Source organism: Chiloscyllium punctatum, chromosome 1, assembly GCF_047496795.1.
Source record: "Chiloscyllium punctatum isolate Juve2018m chromosome 1, sChiPun1.3, whole genome shotgun sequence".
In the NCBI taxonomy this organism is placed as follows: domain Eukaryota; kingdom Metazoa; phylum Chordata; class Chondrichthyes; order Orectolobiformes; family Hemiscylliidae; genus Chiloscyllium; species Chiloscyllium punctatum.
This window is the reverse complement of record NC_092739.1, coordinates 139,117,579-139,138,231: the sequence shown is the minus strand read 5'-3', so window position 1 is coordinate 139,138,231 and position 20,653 is coordinate 139,117,579.

Here is a 20,653-nt window from a genome sequence, read left to right as displayed (position 1 = left end):
ATAGCAATTATATTGGATTTATTTACTTTTATGTGAACTATCAACTCATTCATTTTGTTATGATTACTTGGATTCAAATTCAGCATGTTTGGTTCTGTTATTTAACTATTTCCACAATGCCTGGCCTTATCTGCTGGTGTATTGTTAAGATTGTATGCTCTGTCCCTTCTTGTTATTCCCTGATAATCAATTCCTTTATTGCTACCTTTCTCACTTGCCTTGTCCACGCTCTTTATTTTATCATGCCTTCCATCATAAGATCACTTGGTCCCTTGCCCCCACTATTTGTTTCAATGCCTTCTCATTTCCCCAGTAATATGACTCACCAGAATACTGATGCCTGGATGGTTCAGGCGGAGACTGTTCATAAGAAGACAAAACCATCAGAATTAGGAACAGAAGTAGGCCAGTTTGCCCCTCAAGCCTGCTCCACCTTTCAATAGGATCATGACTGATCTGACATTCCTCACATCCACTTTCTTGCCCTTTTCCCATACTTTTGATTCCCCTAGGGATAGAGCTCCCACTTTCCCCTGTAAATGTGCGAGTGTCCCATGAATCAAAACCTATTTCTCTCCCACCAAAACTTGAGCAATGTACTAAGGAGGCAATGAGAAAGTTAAACAAAAGAGAACCAGTGAACATGATTTATTTGGATTTCCAGCTTTGACTAAGAGGCTGCTAAATAAGGTAAGAGCCCATGGTGTTAGGGGCAAGGCACTGGCATGGATAGAGGATTGGCTGACTGGCAGAAGGGAGGGAGTGGGGAGATAGGGGTCTCTTTCAAGATGGCAGCCGGTGACGAGTGGAGTTCCACTGGGGTCAGTGATGGTACTACAACTATTCACGTTATACATTAATGGTCTGGATGAAAGAGCTGAGGACATTGTTGCTTAGTTTGCTATTGACACAAAGATAGCTGGAGGAACAGGTCATGTTGAGGAAGCAGGGAGCCTGCAGAAAGACTTGGATATGGCAGATGGAATACAATGTGGAGAAGTGTGAAGTTATGTACTCTGATAGGAAGAAGAGAGGCATCGACTATTTCTTAAATGGGCAAAGACTTAAAAAAATCTGGAGCATAAAGAGGGTTGGGAGTCCTATTTCGGGATGCTCTGAAAGTTAACACGTAGGTTCAGTTGGCAGTTAGAAAGGTAAATGCAACATTAGCATTCATTTCAAGAGGTTCAGAATACAAGAGCAGAAATGCATTGCTGAGGCTGTACAAGCTTCTGGTCAGACTGCATTTGGAATATTGTGAGTGGGGTTTGGGCTCTGTAGCCAAGGAGGGATGCGCTGGCATTGGAGGGGGTTCCAGAGGAGCTTTTAAATAATGATCCCAGGAATGGAAATCTTCTCATGTGACTAACAATTGAGGATTCTTGGTCCATCCTTGATGGAATTTAGAAGGATGAAGGGACATCTCATTGAAACTTACAGAATACTGAGAGGCCTGGATACAGCTGAGGTGGAGAAGATGTTTCCACTAGTAGGAGAGACTAGGATCCGAGGACACAGCCTCAGCCTTATTCACACAGCCTCTCCCTCTAGAAGTGAGACAAGAAGGAATTTATTCAACCAGAAAGTGGTGAGTCTGGGGAATTCATTGCTGGAAAGGGCTATGGAGGCCAAATCATTGAGTGTATTTAAGACAGAGCCACATAGGTTCTTGACTAGTAGGAGGATCAAGGTTAGAGGGGGGAGAAGGCAGGAGAATGGGGTTGAGAAACATATCAGCCATGATTGAGTGGCAGAGCAGATTCAATGGGCCAAATAGCCAAATTCTGCTCCTAAATCTGTGGTCTTATGGTTCTGGTATTAAACACTCTAATCTTTTTACCATTTGCAAGTTTGCACATGGCTCAGGTATGCCAGGTATGATCTCAGGATAGTTTTATTTTGGCTGAAATGTGACTTCTATGTCTTTGCAGTCCAACGTTCTTGTTAGAAAGGCCAGCATTCCATTAGCTTTTATGATTATTTTTGGTACTTGTTCATGGCATTTTACTAATTTCTATGCCTGAGCCTGTAAATCTCTTTGGTCCATCGCTGTTTCTACTTTTCACTATTTATGAGGGATGTTATTCTACCTTTTAGAATCCAAAGTGGATGACTTCACATTTGCCGATGTTGAAATCCACTTACCACATTTTATTCATTCACTTTGTCTGAAGTGGCACTTTCAGCTACACACTTTATCGCAACTTTTGTCATCGACAAGTTGGTAATGTGATTTTCAGCCAATCTCCTAACGGGTCACTAATTGCCTTTCACTTTCTGGAATGCCAACTTTAGTTAACCAGTCTCTGATGAGAGACTTTATTAAATGCCTCTGAAAGCCAATGTAAATAACATCTGCAGACTTTCCACTACTTTACTCACTTCTTTAAAACAAAATTCAAATAGATCAGACCAGCATGTTGTACCCTTTACAAATCCATGCTGGTTCTTTCTGATCAACTCAAACTTTTTAATGTGTTCAGTCACCCCATGCTTCATTACAGATGCTAGAAATTGCCTGACAAGAGATTTTAAGCATACTGTTGGACAGATCTTGTTTCTCTCTGTCATTTTTCTTAAATAACAAAATGACCTGCAGAGTTTTTCATTCTAAGGAAGCAGTTTCCAAATCATGAGAACTTTGGAGGTTTACAATCAGGACCTTGGCAATGTTCTCATGTACTTCTGCTATACTCCTGGGATGGGAGTGATGTGGTCATTGGGATTTGACGCGCTATATATTATTTTCTTCATTACTGTTATTTTGTTTACTCTAGTTTTGGTGAGCCCTTGCCCCTGATTGCAGATCAGTTTCCTTGGAGTTTCTGACTTATGGCATATAATGATCAGTCTCCCTTCCTAACTGCACTATGGGGGTTCTGACTGCTCTGGACAGCAGCAGTTCAATAAGGCAGTCCACCAACTTTTCAAGGGCAACTCGAGATGGGCAATAAATGCTGGCCCAGCTGGCAACACTCATCCTGCGAATGAAAAAGAAGTAATTATTCAGCATGTCTGCTGCTTCCTACTTTCCTCAGCAGTATCAAAGTTTTCAGTTTTCAAGGAGCACGGGTAGCTCCTAACCTTCCAGTTCCTCATGGGATTATACATCTCCCATGTTCATTGGATTTCATCGAAATGCCTCATTACATCTATCTGTTTTGTCACACTTTCTACCTTTCTTATTCACCAGGATATGTGCTTCTTTTATTCATATTTTCCTACAATTTTTCCTTCAGTTTTAAGCTGTCTCTTATCTCTTTAGTTGTCTATGATTGTCTGTTTTTGCCAATTAGAGCTCTTGGCCTTTAGGGTAATAATCAGGCATTGTATTACATACTATTTCTTGTACCCCTTCCATTTATCCTCTGTCATTTTTCCTATTAACATATTTTCCAAATTTACCATGGACAGTCTCTGTCTCATCCCACTGAAGTGAACCTTACCTTAATTTAAGTTGCTTTTCATGTATGCATTTTGTGACAATATTATGGCTTTAACAGCTATACTTTAGCTCCTTTTTTTAATGAAGAGAGGTTGAGACAGAAGAATTGAGACGCCAATAAGGTAGACAGCTTGTGAGACCTTGGATTTTTTTCTTTACCATTAGAACAATAGATGCAGCCTATAAGACCATAAGACCATAGACCATAAGACCATAAGACATAGGAGTGGAAGTAAGGCTATTCGGCCCATCGAGTCCACTCCGCCATTCAATCATGGCTGATGCGCATTTCAGCTCCACTTACCAGCATTCTCCCCGTAGCCCTTAATTCCTCTAGACAACAAGAACCTATCAATCTCTGCCTTGAAGACATTTAGCGTCCCGGCTTCCACTGCACTCCGTGGCAATGAATTCCACAGGCCCACCACTCTCTGGCTGAAGAAATGTCTCCGCATTTCTGTTCTGAAATGACCCCCTCTAATTCTAAGGCTGTGTCCACGGGTCCTAGTCTCCTCGCCTAACAGAAACAATTTCCTAGCATCCACCTTTTCAAAGCCATGTATTATTTTGTACGTCTCTATTAGATCTCCCCTTAATCTTCTAAACTCCAACGAATACAATCCCAGTATCCTCAGCCGTTCCTCATATGAATGGATGGGACCAAGCTTACAGAGAACCAGGATTATATTTTAGCTTTCTGTAGCTATTATGAAAGCTGCTACATCTCTCTCTCTCTGCCTTTACTAAGCTAGAAGCTTGAGTTCTCTTGCTGCTGCTAGAATTGTATTTGAGACAATCTATTTTACTGACTTTGTCTTTGCCAAGGGTGTGCTTATGGGATGTTACAAGATTGGAACAGTTAATGAGTAGGATATTATTTTGTTAAGTATTTCAACAGAGTTACAGTTAAGGCAATTCTTCTACTTTTACTTTGCCTATAGTTTAACTATAGTGTATGAATGAAGAGTATTTTGCTTCAAGCCTGGTAGCTTGACCAATCAAATTGCATCTGAAACACAATGCCTAGCACTTGCCTTTAAAATAAGAAAATGTTCAGGCCTAGTCTATCTCCTTGACATATTTTGAAGGGGTTTGATCTGGTCCATAAATACTTTCAAACACCATATATTGCTGAATAAAACTATGATATCCATGTCTAAAGAATTCACACCTTTTTGACATGTACTAATCTACATGAACATGAAAATTCTTCAGAAAAACCACTTTGCCTTTGTATGATTATTAACTTTGTACGATCTACCATTTCACAAATGTTACCAAGGGACCTATACGCAACACTCAGTGTAATCTTAAATCCTCTTCTATTTCTTAATTATGCCTATAAAACCTTCAATACTTGCAGACCTTGTTATTATTATCTCTTACCATTGAAATGCTTTAAATTCTAAATTATTTCCTCCACAATTTTCCATATATTTCCTGAAAACCTTTTATGTCTATGCAACCAACCATTCTTGTGCCGCTACCAAACCTCCTTTCCAGTTAATTTTAAACAACCACTTTGGACATGTCATGACACCTCCAGGGCAAGTTTGACCTTTATTCTATTGTGAATTTATTTTACACATTGGATACCACATATGTTTTTTTTTAAATCAATGTTCAGTTATGTTGTGACACATCTTTGGAGCATGTGTGGGACTTGAACCCAGATCCTCTGGCATAGAGGTAAGGAGGTTAGCACTCTGTCACAAGGGCCCTTAAACCTTTTTCTACTCTTTCGAGGAATAAAAACCTTAAATGGTTAGCCAAAAATCTACATTCTCGACTGTAAGTTTGACTGTGATCCATTAAATGGAAAAGGATGGACCACTCATGAGTCTTAACATGAAGAGGCTTAACATGAAGTCTTACCAACAAAACATAGTTGATTTCACAATAGCAATAGATACAAATTATATTGTCTAGTTAGTGATAATTACGAAGAGTATTCTGAGTTAAGAATTGCACATTAAGGCTAGTTCTCCAGAGTTCTCCACCCAGGTCTGGCCAATAACATCAGATTGGATGGAGCCTAATACAGTGTTAACACTTTCAGAATCATTACCTTATACAACACTAGGCTGATATATTTGCTCTAATGCTTTACTTGTATGTTCCTTGGTTCTCCATGAAGTAAGTATAATGAACCATTAGATATACAGTAGGTCCCTGGACCCGCGGGGGATATGTTCCAAGATCTACTGCGGAAGCTCACAACCGCAGGTAGGAGTGAACTGTTCATTTAAATGGGAAACTTACCTTTCCGGCAAACTCTCCCCCAACCTCCCCCCCCCCCCCCCCGGGTCCCTGATTCTGGAGTGTTCCCTGCAATCTGTTTGAGCCGCAGTAAACTGCAGGTAACTGAAACCGTGGAAAACGAATCCACAGATTCAGGGGTCATCCTGTATATCAAAATGTCATAACTCTCCTTTTCATTATGCATCAGGATCTGAAAATACAATTTTGATCTCACTTTTTTCCAATCATGGACTAACACACCTCCTTTCTGAAATGAGAAATAACAATAAAATCACTTTAAATATTTCTGATTTCTGATTACCTTTTTTCTATTAAATAGTTAATTCATTTTCTTCCTCGATCTTATTTAGATCCATAATTGCAGCTTACAAATGAGCACTGCTTGTTCAGCCTGCTGCTCCCTTGTTTCATTTAGCGTTCCTTTCCTGAATCATTAAGGGCCACAAGCTTTACATCATAAAACATGCAAGTTTTCTCAGGCAGAGGCTGAATTTATATTTTTTATATTTATAAGTCATCTTTTGGTAGCATGGCCTTGTTATTTAAAACAAAACTGGGGTAATTATAAGTTTACTGTGTCTGTAGGTAATCCTGGGTTAGGGTCCATTGTCATGGAAAATCCAAAGATGTGCAGGTCAGGTGAATTGGCCATGCTAAATTGCCCGTAGTGTTAGGTAAGGGGTAGATGTAGGGGTATGGGTGGGTTGCGCTTCGGCGGGTCGGTGCGGACTTGTTGGGCTGAAGGGCCTGTTTCCACACTGTAAGTAATCTAATCGAATCTAAATTATCTTTCACTGAGAGATTTGCTTTGCAGGCATACTCCATGATGTAAAAAACAAAAGAACTGCAGATGCTGTAAATCGAAAGCAAAAACAGATATTGCTGGAAAAGCTCAGCACGTCTGGCAGCACCTGTGGAGATAAATCAGGGTTAACATTTCGGGTCAAGCGACACTTCTTCATAATATACTTCATGATGTGCTCAGGAAATGTCCGTCCTGTGTAACATGAGGGCACAGCTCCTTATAACCAAGCTTTCATGTGTATGAAGACAGTGGGACACTTACAGCATGTCAGTGGACATCCCCATGCACATTAATCAACTTTCTTCAGAGAGGCATCGGCAACAATATTCCAATCTTGCCTTGGCTTGATAGAGCTGCCAGCAACGTCTCCCCACCACCCACCCAATGAGTTTAAAGCAATCTCTCTGTGCACCCATACCCTTGTGCATCAGGAATGTGCAATCTTTGTGTAGGTTGGTTTGTGCAAACAGGGCACCTTATGCTGAAACATATCTCCTTTCTCCCCATGGCCTTGATACATGAGAGAGCAATCAGCCCATAATGTACTTTGGCTCCAAGATTTCTTGGGATCTCAGTGATCTTGTGGACTCTGGTGATATATGGAATATCTGAAAATAGAGCCAAGCTTCTCGTAATTCTGCACCAACATTACTCATGATTAATGGGATCCTCCTTCATTAAAGCTTTAACTCCACCCACCCAAAAAAGTATTCCTCCCAATTTGTGTGTAGCTGTTTTGAAATGGAAAGAGGATGATGAAGTTGAAGAACATGATGAGATTCACCCTTTGCTTCCAAATAACTGTATTTGACCCTCCCTGTCACCCACTAAATACCTACCATTCCTGACCTTTGTCACTGTGTTCCTATCCCTACTGCCACTATGACACTGCACCCCTTCCCTCATTTTTGACAATCCCCTCCACTTGCTGATTAGTGCCCCCAGTGTGCCCTCAGAGTCCATCAAAGTCCATGTCCCAATGCACCCACTGACCCTCTATTCTCCAATGATGAGGCACAAATCTCCTCAGGTTGAGGTTCTCTATGTAGGTTTGCTCATTGAGCTGGAAGGTTCGTTTTCAGACGTTTCGTCACTATACTAGGTAACATCATCAGTGAGCCTTCGGATGAAGCACTGGTGGTATGGCCTGTCTTCTATTTATGTGTTTGGGTTTCCTTGGGTTGGTGATGTCATTTCCAGTGGTGGTATCATTTCCTGTTCTTTTTCTCGGGGGTGGTAAATAGGATCCAAGTCAATGTGTTTGTTGATAGAGTTCTGGGAATTCTAGGAATTCTTGTGCCTGTCTCTGTTTGCCTTGTCTAGGATGGAGGTGTTGTCCCAGTCGAAGTGGTGTCCGTCCTCATCCGTATGGAAGGATACGAGTGAGAGAGGGTCATGGCTTTTTGTGGCTAGTTGATATTCATGTATCCCGGTGGCTAGTTTTCTGCCTGTTTGTCCAATGTAGTGTTTGTTATAGTTCTTGCAAGGAATTTTGTAAATGACATTAGTTTTGCTTGTTGTCTGTATAGGGCATTTCAAGTTCATTAGCTGCTGTTTCAGTGTGTTGGTGGGTTTGTGGGCTACCATGATCCAAGGGGTCTGAGTAGTCTGGCAGTCATTTCCAAGATGTCTTTGATGTAGGGGAGAGTGGCTAGGGTTTCTGGATGTGTTTTGTCTGCGTGTTTGGGTTTGTTGCTGAGAAATCAGTGGACTGTGTTCATTGGGTAACTGTCCTTTTTGAATACACTGTTTAAGTGATTTTCCTCTGCTCTGCATAGTTCCTCTGTGCTGCAGTGTGTGGTGGCTCATTGAAATAATGTTCTAAGGCAGCTTTGTTTGTGTGTGTTGGGATGATTGCTTCTGTAGTTCAATATTTGGCCTGTCTGTGTTGTTTTCCTGTAGGCGCTGGTTTGAGGTTCCTGATTGGCTGTTCGCTCTACTGTGACATCTAGGAATGGCAGTTTGTTGTTGTTTTCCTCCTCTTTAGTGAATTTTATGCCCGTAAGGGTATTATTGATGGTCTTGAAGATTTCCTCTAATTTTTTTCATTTAATGATGACAAAGGTGTCATCCACGTAACGGACCCAAAGTTTGGGTTGGATGGTTGGCAGAGCTGTTTGTTTGAGTCTCTGCATCACTGCCTCTGCTAAGAACCCTGATATTGGAGATCCCATGGGTGTTCTGTTGGTTTGTCTGTAGGTTTTGTTGTTGAAGATGAAGTGGTGATAATGCATATGTCCACTAGCTTGACGATATTGTCCTTGTTGATGAAGTTGGTGGGGTTTGGTGTATGTGTCTTTGGTTCTTCTAATAATGTAATCAGTGTTTCCTTGGCCAGTTGATGTTGGTGGATGTAAACAGGGCTGTTACATCTAAGGAGACCATTATTTCGTCCTCTTCTATTTTGGTATCTTTGATGGTCTTCAGGAATTCTTGGGTGGAGTGGATGGAGTGGCGTGAGTCTTCCACTAAGTGTTTTAGTCTTTGGGTGTAGCTCCTTGACCAGTCTGTAGGTTGGTGTCCCAGTAAGTGAGACTGTGGGTCTGAGGGGTGGGGGTTCCTGGTTTGTGAATTCTGGGTAATGCGTAGCTCCGTATAGTTTCATTTGTTTGGAAGTCGGTCTTATTTATTTCTCCAGATTTCTGAAGTTTTTTGAGTAGGGCTGTGATTCAGTTCTCTAGTTGTGGTGTCAGGCTATCGCCACTAGTTAGTAAGTGTTGGTATCTGCAAGTAGTACATTTGCTTTCTCAATGTAATCTCTTTGATTTAAAATGACTGTCAAGTAGGTGGGATAACAATGTTGTTATCTTTTTTAAGTCTTTCTATTGTTTTCCTTTCTTGTGTATTGAGTGTTTCCTTCCTTTTTCTTGCTTAGTGTTGGTGCAACTGTCTGTCTGATGATTTGCTGTGTTTCTTCTGTGAGTTGCTTGTCTTTCCGTGTTGTTCAATGTTGTTTCTAATGCTGCTAAGAAACCTTTCTTCTCCACATCCCAGCTGTTGTAATTTAATCCTCTTACTAACTTAGTTTTTTCAGTGTGTGTCAAGGGTCAGTCAGATAAGTTTTTTATCCATGCTTCGATGTTGTCATTGTTGTTATTTTGTGTAAGTTTGTCCAGTTTTTTTCTTCAGGTCTAGTTTTTTTCATTTTCTATGTTTGTCGCTGTCTAATGCCTATGGCTTGTTATACAATGTCTGTCCATTCATAATCTGGTGCATTCGTGAGTAAAGATTTTTAGTGCAAAATTTCCTGGTTACATTTACAGAGACTGTTGTGTTCACTATGTTCACTATAATTGTCCTTGAATCCCTGCCTACTCCAATAATATCTTTATTAGACTATATACTCCCTCAACCTAAATGTCTAAATCCCACCCTGACACATCCATCCTGTCCTATGATTGTGACCATACCCTGCACCACCCAATAGCAACAGACCCAACCCTAGACATGTGTTTCCTGCAGTCGGAGCAATGCCCCACTCTCCAACGAAGTATGTGACACTCTAACCCCATGAGCCCGTCCTCCTTTAACCCATTTGACTTCAGCTGGAGTCCCATTAACATTTTGTACTGCACCGTATTCCAACACAGTCTTCCTTGTTCCTCTTTGTTTCATCAATTGTACGTGAAGAGTTTAAATTTCTAATAAAATGCTAATATATATTAGCTTCCTGATATCTTTTGAGGTGGAACAATTTAATTATTAATTTTTAACTGAACAATGAGAATCTGATTTTATGACTGTTACCTGGCTAAGGGTTCACCCAAACATTCAGTTGTCCACCATTCTTCTAACCTCCTCTGGGACTGGAAAATCTTGGTTTTGGGAATTCTCCTCCTCACCAGTTGCTTTCATATCACCAATAAATACAGCTGTGAATACAATCTTTGCCCTCCATTTTGATTGCATCTTACCTTTCTCTCCAACCTGGCCGTGTCTTGATCGTGTCTTGTTGGCTTTCAGCAGAGTGGAACTTTTTTTTTCTTCTCAAACCTACTGTCTGCACATGTTTTACATCTACATAGAAAACATAGAAAATTACAGCGCAGTACAGGCCCTTCGGCCCTCGATGTTGCGCCGACCGAAGCCTACCTAACCTACACTAGCCCAATAACCTCCATATGCTTGTCCAATGCCCGCTTCAATGACCATAAAGAGGGAGAGTCCACCACTGCTACTGGCAGGGCATTCCATGAACTCACAACCCGCTGAGTAAAAAATCTACCCCTAACATCTGTCCTATACCAACCTCCCCTTAATTTAAAGCTGTGTCCCCTCATAACAGCTGACTTCATTAGCAGAAAAAGGTTCTCACTGTCAACCCTATCTAAACCCCTAATCATCTTGTATACCTCTATCAAATCTCCCCTAAACCTTCTTTTCTCCAATGAGAAAAGTCCCAAGTGCCTCAGCCTTTCCTCATACGATCTTCCTACCATGCCAGGCAACATCCTGGTAAACCTCCTCTGCACTCGTTCCAATGCCTCCACATCCTTCCTATAGTATGGCGACCAAAACCGCACACAATACTCCAGATGAGGCCACACCAGAGTCTTATACAACTGCAACATGACCTCAGGACTCCGGAACTCAATTCCTCTACCAGTAAAGCCCAGTACACCATATGCCTCCTTCACAGCACTATTTACCTGGTTGGCAACTTTCAGAGATCTGTGTACATGGACACCAAGATCCCTCAGCTCATCCACACTACCAAGTAGTCTACCATTAGCCCAGTAATCCATCTTCTTGTTACTCCTACCAAAGTGAATGACTTCACACTTAGCTACATTAAATTCCATTTGCCACCTTACTGCCCAGCTCTGCAACTTATCTATATCACGCTGTAACCTGCCACATCCTTCTTTGCTGTCCGCCACTCCACCGACTTTCGTATCATCCGTAAACTTGCTCACCCAGCCTTCAAGCCCCTCCTCCAGGTCATTTATAAAAATGACAAACAGCAATGGTCCCAAAACAGATCCTTGTGGAACACCGCTAGTAACTGCGCTCCAAGATGAACCTATACCATCAACTACTACCCTCTGTCTCCTTCCAGCCAGCCAATTCCTAATCCAAACCTCTAATGCACCCTCAATGCCATACCTCCATAGTTTTTGCATTAGCCTGCCATGGGGTACCTTATCGAACGCCTTGCTAAAATCCATATACACCTTATCTACTGCTTTACCCTCGTCCACTTCCTTGGTCACCTTCTCAAAGAATTCAATAAGGTTTGTGAGCCACGACCTGCCCTTCACAAAACCATGCTGATTATCCTTATTCCTATCCAGATGTTCATAAATCCTATCCCTTACAATTCTCTCTAAGACTTTGCCCACAACAGAAGTGAGACTCACTGGCCTATAGTTACTCGGGCTATCCCTGCTCCCCTTCTTGAACAAGGGGACCATATTCGCAATTCTCCAGTCTTCTGGCACTATTCCCATAGACAACGACGACATAAAAATCAAGGCCAATGGCTCTGCTATCTCCTCCCTAGCTTCCCAGAGGATCCTAGGATAAATGCCATCAGGCCCAGGGGACTTATCTATTTTCATCCTTTCCAGTATTCCCCGGACCTCTTCCCTACGTACCTCAAGGCCATCCATTCTAATCACTTGTGACTCAATATTCACATCAGCAACAGTGTCCTGTTCCTGAGTGAATACTGATGAAAAGTATTGATTTAGTGTCTCACCAATCTCCTCTGCCTCCACACACAACTTCCCACTACTATCCTTGACTGGACCTATTCCTACCCTAGTCATCCTTTTATTCCTGACATACCTAGAGAAAGCCTTTGGGTTTTCCCTAATCCTACAAACTAAGGACTTTTCATGTCCCCTTCTCGCTGCTCTTAGCTCTCTCTTTAGATCCTTCCTGGCTACCTTATAACTCTCAATCGCCCCAACTGAACCTTCACGCCTCATCCTTACATAGGCCGCCCTCTTCCCTTTCACAAGGAATTCCAATTCCTTATTAAACCATGGCTCCCTCACAAGACCCTTTACTCCCTGCCTGACTGGTACATACTTATCAAGGACACCCATTAGCTGTTCCTTGAACAATCTCCACATATCATTTGTGTTCTTCCCTTGAAGCCTATTTTTCCAATCCATGCATCCTAAGTCATGCCTCACTGCATCATAATTTCCCTGCCCCCAGCTATAACTCCTGCCCTGCAGTGCACACTTATCCCTCTCCATCACTAGAGTAAAAGTCACCGAGTTGTGGTCACTGCCCCCGAAGTGCTCACCTACCTCCAAGTCTAACACCTGGCCTGGTTCATTACCTAGAACCAAATCCAGTATGGCCTCACCTCTTGTTGGCCTGTCTACATATTGTGTCAGGAAACCCTCCTGCACACATTGGGCAAACACCGACCCATCTAACAAACTCGAGCTATAGCTTTCCCAGTCACTATCTGGGAAGTTAAAGTCCCCCATAACAACCACCCTGCTACTTTCACTCTTCTCCTGAATCATCCTCGCAATACTTTCCTCTACTTCTCTCGAACTATTAGGAGGCCTGTAGAAAACTCCTAACAGGGTGACCTCACCTTTCCTATTTCTAACCTCTGCCCAAACTACCTCAGATGGCAAGTCTTCCTCCATCACCCTTTCTACTGCTGTAATACTATCCTTGACAAGCAATGCCACACCTCCCCCTTTTTTACCCCCATCTCTGACCCTACTAAAACATTTAAACCCTGGAACCTGCAACAGCCATTCCTGTCCCTGTTCTACCCACGTCTCTGTAATGGCCACAACATTGAAGTCCCAGGTACCAACCCATGCTGCAAGCTCACCTACCTTATTTCTTATACTTCTGGCATTGAAGTATACACACTTCAAGCCACCTTTCTGTTTACACGCACCCTCCTTCGAGATCGATGCCATGTTCCTAACCTCCCTACACTCAAGGTCCTGTACCCTAAAGCTACAGTCCAGGTTCCCATGCCCCTGCAGAGTTAGTTTAAACCCTCCCAAAGAGCACTAGCAAACCTCCCCCAAGGATACTGGTGCCCCTCAGGTTCAGGTGGAGACCATCCTGTTTATAGAGGTCCCACCTTCCCCAGAAAGAACCCCAGTTGTCCAGAAACCGGAATTCCTCCCTTCTGTACCATCCCTGTAGCCACGCATTTAACTCTTCTCTCTCCCTATTCCTTGACTCTCTATCACGTGGCACGGGTAACAAACCAGAGACAATGACTCTTCGTTCTAGCTCTGAGCTTCCAACCTAGCTCCCTGAAAGCCTGCCTAAAATCCTCACCCCTCTTCCTACCTATGTCGTTGGTGCCAACGTGGACCACGATCTGGGGCTGCTCCCCCTCCCCCTTGAGGACCCGGAAAACACGATCAGAGAAATCACGTACCCTTGCACCTGGGAGGCAACATACCAAACGTGAGTCTCTGTCGCCCCCGCAAAACCGCTTATCTGTGCCTATCTCTATCACTCCTTTACCATCATTGATACTCCTGTTATCTTTTGCTCTGGCCCTCTCACCATCTGTTCCATTCACTCTTCCTTCCCCTCTGTCAAAAATGTAGAAAAAAATCATTTTTCACATCCTTATAATTCTGAAGCAGAGTCATTTTGGAAACATCAACTCTGTTTCTCTTTTCATAGATGTTGCTAGACATGCTGAGTTTCTCCAGCATTCTCCATTTTTATTTCAGATTTTTAGCATCCATGGCATTTTGCTTTCATTATCAGTCTCATCCTTTGGTTTAATACTATCTTTCCCTTCCTTGTTAGTTGTGACTTGCTTCCATTTACTGTTGGGTATTTTTGCCTTAAAGGAATGCATGTTTTTTTAAAACATTACAATTTTAATTACTAGCCATTGCCTACCTACTATCAAATTTTTCATGTATTTTTTTCTATTCTGCCACAGCCAATTTATTCTCATACTTTCATAATCACCCTGGTTCAAATTTGAGACTCTAATTTATGGTAGAATTGTCAATTCAGTTTCATAAAGATGTAGTTCAATATGAAAGTACTGACTTTTCCACATAGTTTCTTTAGCAACAAGAGTATTCATTTGCTGTTTCTCACTAAATAATTCTAGAGTTAAATTGACCTGTGATTACTTAAATCTAGTTGGTTTCTCGACGTTATTACTCCTGAAAATTATCATAAATACATTTGAGAAAATTAGTCCTCCACTGCATTGGTATACATTAGATTGACATTGTCTATATATAGATTGACGGCCCCAATGAAAACAGCATTCCTCTCATTACATGCACTACTAAGTTCCTGTCTTATACTGTCCTCTACATTACCACTGCTGTTTTGAGATCTATAAAGAACTGGTATCTTGAATGATTTTATTGAGAAACAGAACATTCAGTTACCTCCATGATACTATTTTATGGTTTTGATCAACTTATTCTGCTGTCTGTATCTTAGGTCCACTCAAACAGATCCTACATTTTGATCTTCTGATTGGAGATTCTTTCTCACTGATTCCTGGTCTTGTGCCTTATTATCGGAACCACCCAAACTCCTCTTCCTTTGTGCAACATTTAACTTTTGCAACCTCCAGATTTGGAGAGTTTGGTGAGAGACCTACAGATTATTAAAAGCTGAGACAGCCTGATCTCTCTGTTTTGAGAGAAACTGTAAGAAGACAGCAGGGAAAATTAGTCAAATAAGTCAAACTTGAAGGCTTGATATAGTGGTATAAGTTCCTTCACAATAATGACTTGTGCTTGGTAGATGGTGGAAAGAGTTGGGCAGTCAGGAGGTGGGTTACTCACCACAAATAAGCTATCCCTGTTCTTATACCCATTCTTCAGTTCATATTTTGATGGTGGGATATTTAGAAATGGTAAAGTCATTGATTATCAAATAATATTGGTTGGATTTGTGTTGCACTTGTGTTGCATTTGACACTCATTAGTCCAAGCCTAAATTTTGTCTAATTCTTCCTGCATGCAGATATTGACTGTTTCATTATCTGAGGAATTATGCATGGTACTAAATGCTGTCTATTCAACATTGAGCATCCCTACTCACCTTATAATAGACAGAAGGTCATTGATGAAGCAGTGAGAATGGTATTATTTCAGATATTATCCTGAGGAGTTCCTGTAATTCTGGCCTGGCAATCCTGGACTGAGGTCATTGGCCAACAACAATTTTATATGTCATTATTTATATTAGATGTGACTCTTAAGTAGCAAAGAGATTTCCCCCACTTCCTGTTGACTTTAACTTTGCTCAAGGCATACTTGACCAAATGATGCCATGGTGACAATGGCACTCATTCTCACCAGCGCCTACGCATTTAGCTCTTACATTTATGGTTCAACCAATTTTGTACTGAGGTCAGATACCATACAATCCAAACTGAGCATTGCTGAGCCGAATAGTTATTGCTTGATAGCACTATTGACGACACCTTCCAACTACTTGTTTATTATTGAGAATGATGAGGCAGTAATTGGCAGGAATTAGATTTGTCCTTTTTTCTCGGGACAGGACACACCTCAGCAATTTTCCACTGATAGATGCCAGTGTTGTAGCAGTACTGGAACAGCCTGACTACGTTATAATACACCATCTGAAACTTTGGGGTTGGCTTATAGCCTTCTAAAACTCCTTCTACTCAGTCTCTCAATGATTCCTTTATCTCTTTTTGCAGAAATTTGGCCCGTAGCAATCAACCATTGAGCCATTCGGATGTATTTTTAACATGTGAATGTTTATATAAACTACATGGCCTCTCCCTAACTACTCTGGTTGTTCTAATTACATGTTGAGTTTTTTTTTCATGCCTAATATTCAACGAATTGCTATACAAAACATTCCAGGGTCTTTTTTGCCTCTGAAAATTAAGTAATCATTTTGAGAAAGCAACATGTTGAAAGGAAAAACTGTACATTTTTAAATAGAAATTGTACTGGCTGGTTATTAAGGTATTAGCCATGATTGTCACAGGCTATCAACATCATTTGGAGTCTGAAGATGTTGCAATGTTCACTCAGCAGGCTTAGGGTATGTGCGCGGTTTTTCCACACCTTGTGTGTTGTTTGCTGCTGTCAGCACTTTATGGTTTACTTGGTCAGAAACAAATTGAAATAAATCAAGGATTTACATAGCTTCAAATCCTTTTGTTTGGCAATGGAAAAATAACGTCATTTCTATAGCTGCCAAGTAGATAAAATTAGTGAACAAACAAGCATTCCTGCACAATTTTGCATTAACTTTCATGGCTATGAGTGAAAGTCTAAACTATACTTACCCAAGGGCTCTACAACTACGGCTTGGAACTACTAATGGCTTGGAAATTATACTGCATAATTGTGATATTATTCTGTCTACTATTATACCAGAGGCATTATTCTGGTTGAAAATAAATGCGTTATTGCCTCTGAAAAAATGCCAGATAGAAGAATTTGACCATTAAACCATTTTTAATGCCAGATAGAAGAATTTTTAAACCATTAAAATACATAAAATCATGGAGAAAACTGCATGTTTTGTTTCTCAGTAAAACCATTACTTTTTGCCACAACTACTCCAACAGTGTACCTCTCTCAACTTTATGAGCTCCGTGTTCACTCTGGTTGTAAAATCATGTTTGTCTTTAATTACTTTTGGTTTTCATTGAGTTGCTAAAAGGGAATATTATGTCCACTGGAGATAATTTTGACTTTGTGTGATAGTGAATCGGTGGCCTGTATCACATCTCTTCTCGTGATTATTTTCGTTGACTGCACCTTTTTTGTGGTATTACACAAGATGAAAATTACCTTCACTGTTTCCTGACTTATTATCAATTGTTAATTTTAGTTCTTAACAGATTAACAACATTATATAACACCTTAGTTTTGATGCTTTGTTAAAATTATTTAGACTTACTGTCTAGTTCTCAGTTGGTCTTATTTGCTGATGTCAGACCAAAACACTGGTAGATTTTTGTTGGAATTACAGTACAGAAGGAGGCTATTTGTCGTAGATGTTGGCCCTCTGTGACAGCAACTCACCAAGTAAATCCCACTCTCTTCTTCTTTCCCTCTGTCCCTGCAAATAGTTTTCCTTTCCAGTGTTTATCCAATTGCCTTTTGATAGCCACATTTGAAACTGCCACCACACTGTCAGGCAGTATACTCCTGGTCAGAATCACTCATTGAAGAAGGTACTACTTATGTCCCTTTGGTTCTTCTGTCAACCATATCAAACTGATGTCCTCTAGCTTTCAACCTTTCTACCAATATAAACAACTGACCTGTTGTCTACTTGATCGATAGTCGACAAAATTGATTGCGATTTTGAACACTACATTCAAATTTCTTCTCAACCTTCCCTTCCCTGAGGAGAACAACTCCAACTTCTCCAACCTATCTACATAATTGAAGTCTATCCCAAATGGAATTATTCTTGCAAATCTTTTCTGCCCAGTCTCTTCAGGCCTTCCCATTGTTTTTGAACGGTGTTGCACAGAAGTGCACACAATACTCAATTTTATGTCAAACCCATATTTTATGGAGGCTCATCATAACCAAGTACTCTATGCCTCTCCCTATAGTGTACAGAGGTCTGAATACTTTCAGAACATGGAACATGGAACATCACAGAAATGGACCCTTCAGCCCATTGTGTTGTGACAAACATGAGACCTAAACATGATACATGAAATTAAACTCATCCCTTCTGCCTGCCCTTGTTCCATGTCACTCCATTCATTGCATGTGCAAGTGTCTATCTACAAGTCCTTTAAATGCCCCAATTGTATCTGCCTCCATCACTACCCCTGACAGTACGTTCTGGACTCCAATATTCTCTGTGTAAAAAAACGTGCTCCTCACATCTCCTTTGAAATTTTCTTCTCTCATCTTAAATGCATGCCCCCCTAGTATTAGACATTTCAACTCTGGGAAAAAGATTCTGACCGTCAACCCTATCTATTCATCTCAAAATTTCTATTAAGGCCCCCTCAGCCTCCGCCACTCCAGAGAAAACAACCCGATTTTTTCCAGCCTCTCCTTTTAGCTCGTACCCTCTAATGCAGGCGGTATCCCGGTAACCCTCTTCTGCACCCTCTCCAAAACTTCCACATCCTTCCTGCAATGGGACGAACAGAACTGAATGCAATACTCTCAGTGTGGCCTAACCACAAGCAGTTGGAGAACTGCTTCCTCAAACTCTCCTGGCACCTTTAGTGACTTGTGCACATCACTCCCCAAATCTATCTCTGCCTGCACCTCTTTCAAAACTGTACCCTCTATTTTATACTGCTTCTTCTTCTCTCTATCAAAGTAAATCACGTCACACTTCCCTGTAATAAATTTCTGCTGCCACTTGTCTGCCTACTCCACTGGCCTGTCTCTGCCCTTGAAGTCTATCAGCCACGTCCTCAGGGGTCACAATGCTCCCAAATATTGCATCATTAGATTAGATTAGATTACTTACAATGTGGAAACTGGCCCTTCGGCCCAACAAGTCCACACCGCCCCGCCGAAGCGCAACCCACCCATACCCCTACATCTACCCCTTACCTACACTACGGGCAATTTTTAGGATGGTCAATTCACCTGACCTGCACATCTTTGGACTGTGGGAGGAAACCGGAGCACCCGGAGGAAACCCACGCAGACACGGGGAGAACGTGCAAACTCCACACAGTCAGTCACCTGAGGTGGGAATTGAACCCGGGTCTCTGGTGCTGTGAGGCAGCAGTGCTAACCACTGTGCCACCGTGCTGCCCCCTAACCACTGTGCCACCGTGCTGCCCCAAACATCTGCAAACACTGGCAATTGTGCCTAGACACGCAAGTGTATACCTTAGACAATAAATTATATCAAGAAAAGCATGGATAAATACGAAGAAAAGCATTAGCACAAACACCCATCCCTGAGGAACCATGCTACATACCTTCCCCCCATCTGAAAAACAATCATTTACCATTAAGTTGTTTGCTGTCACTCAGCCAACTCCATATCAATGCTGCATTTTCCCATTCCATCCTTGGGCCCCAACTTGGCTGGCTAGCGTATAATGTGGCACTGTGTCAAACACCTTTTAAAGTTCATATAAACAGTACATAGTGGAAGTGGAGAGTTATCTGAAGAGGAGAAATTTGCAGGGTGCAGGGAAAAGGCAGGTAGTGGGGCTAACTGAGTTGCCCATACATTGCCACAATGGACTTCATTGTCTCCATTTCACTCCATAATTCTATGACATCTATCACATTACCCTTAGCAATCTCTGTAACACATCAAAAAACTCAATTAAATTAGTTAAACATGATTTGACTTTAACAAATCCATTTTGACATTCTCCAGTTAATTCCCATTCGTCCAAGTAACTATTACATTGTCTTGGATTATCATCTCTAAAAGCTAGCCCACCACCATTGCTAAACCAACTGACCTGTAATAGCTTCAGTACTTTTCTGTCATTCGTTCTAGACCTGTTTCTTTCCTTCTTTCCCTGCCTCCTCTCTCCTGTGTGTCTCCAGGTCTCTCTGAATGAAACTTCATTGGAAAGAGTCAGGCCCTGGGTACGAATGGGGTGACAGTGAGATTCGGAGTGTTCAGGGTCTGATTTAAGGCAATGCAGCAATCAGAATGGCCAAGGACTTTGGAGTGAAAGCAAATTATTGTGGACACCAGAGTTCCAAAATATAGACAGAAAATACTGGAAAGACTTACAGGTCCAGACACCACTGTGGAGACAGAAACAGATCAATTGAACTTCTTAATTTACTTTCCATCATCAGCAGAAGATGGAATGGATCATTGACAGCATTGTGAAGTGGCACTTGCAAAGACATAACCTGCTCACTGATGTCCAGTTTGGGTTCTGCCCTCCCCCATAACCCTTGAACCTGTCAGTCTCAAGTACTGTATCTACCTCCTTCTTGAAAACACATGTTTTGGCTTCAACCACGTTCTGTAGAAATGAATTCCACAGTTTCACCACTCTCTGGGTGCCCACTATAGATGCACAGCTTGTTATTATCCATTAGGGGAACGTCACATACAGACAAGTAATTGGAAAAATACAACTATAAGATTTTATTTGCAGAAAGCAAAAGGGAACAGAAACGAAACCAACAGAGCCTTAGGTTTGACCCAGCAATGTAAACCAAAGATTATTTCCCAGTCTGCAATTATCTGCT